General features: G+C 42.1%; 1 non-coding gene across 1 annotated transcript; it reads left to right on the top strand.

The window, feature by feature from the left end:
- Positions 1 to 371: 371 nt before the first annotated feature.
- Trnap-cgg (transfer RNA proline (anticodon CGG)) lies at positions 372 to 452 on the top strand. The gene has a single exon. It is a non-coding gene; the product is annotated as a tRNA-Pro (tRNA).
- The last annotated feature ends 916 nt before the right edge of the window (positions 453 to 1,368 follow it).

Below are 1,368 nucleotides of genomic sequence, written 5' to 3'. Positions count from 1 at the left end.
GTAATATATTCAGAATTAGCCTCCCTATGAATTAATTGAACACAAAGGTTCACTTAAAACTACAACCATTTTTAAGTTATCGCTGTCGCCGCATAGGTACTACTGGATGTTAGCAGGAAGCTATGCCTGGCCTGATCTGATTTTTATTGTGGGCACCTACGAGAGAATATTTGCTAGAATCGAGACGCGCAGCATATCATGTCCGCCTCTTGAAAGGTGTGTTTTTGGAGAGATATTACATTAGACGTGAGTGTATTTCCGCTGTTTTACCACTGAACGATAGATATTGGGCCAAACATTAACATTAATGTGTGTGCCCTAATGAAAGCAACATTCGTAAAGGGAACACACACACACACACACACACACACGGCTGACCGCTCCGGTGGCCTAGTGGTTAGAGCGTCCGCCTCGGATGCGGGAGGTCGCGGGTTCGAACCCCGGCCGAGTCATACCAAAGACTTACAAAAATGGTACTCACAGCTTCCTCGCTTGGCGCTCAGCATTAAGAGGTTAGTGTTAGGACTGGTCGGCCTGGTGTCAGGATAATGTGACTGGGTGGGACATTATGCTACATGTCTGCGGCATGATGCCCTAGTGCTAGACACTATCACTATAAAATGTCACACTGCAGACGTCGTAGCGATATGACTGAAAACTTGTTAAAGGTACGTTAAAAATCTAAATCACACACAAACTACGCATATATTACTTATGCTTTGCTGAAGGGAACAATGAAAACTATGCTAGTGTTACAACTGCCTTGTCGGAAAGTTTACAATGTAACGCTGATGGGAACAATGAAAACAACGCATGTATTAGATACGTCATGCTGATGGGAGCGCGTACATTACATATACCAAGGCAATGTTGCTAGGTGGGACGCTGATGGGAACAAAGAAAAACAGCTCCTGTTTATATATGCCACGTTGGCAATGTTACACTATGAGACTGATTGGTACACTGCAGACAACGCCTTTAATACATATTTAGGTAGGCAAGATATTACGATGTGACGATGATAGGAACAATGTAAGCTACAAATGTTTTATATGTGCCAAGTAAGCAGTGTTACAATGTAACGAAGTTGGGAAACAACGAAAAGAACGCCTGTAAGGCTACAGTGTGACGCTTATGGGAACATTGAAAACAACGCATGTAATATAGGCCTATATGCTTTGTATGGAAGGTTACTATAAGCAATATTGCATTACATTCAGTGCCACAGAGAAAACATATCCAAAAATATTTAGTCCAGAGAAAGGCATATGCAAAATACTGCTGTGATCTAATATTTCGTTCTAGAACGTTCTGTTCTATTTGCTTTTATACAGAGTGAGCAATGCCTGCTTTGGCGAGACACTACCT

Source organism: Sinohyriopsis cumingii, chromosome 5 (genome assembly GCF_028554795.1).
Source record: "Sinohyriopsis cumingii isolate HCF-2022 chromosome 5, ASM2855479v2, whole genome shotgun sequence".
Classification (NCBI taxonomy): Eukaryota; Metazoa; Mollusca; class Bivalvia; order Unionida; family Unionidae; genus Sinohyriopsis; species Sinohyriopsis cumingii.
The sequence above is the reverse complement of the archived record's forward strand: the minus strand, read 5'-3'. Positions and strand labels throughout refer to the sequence as shown.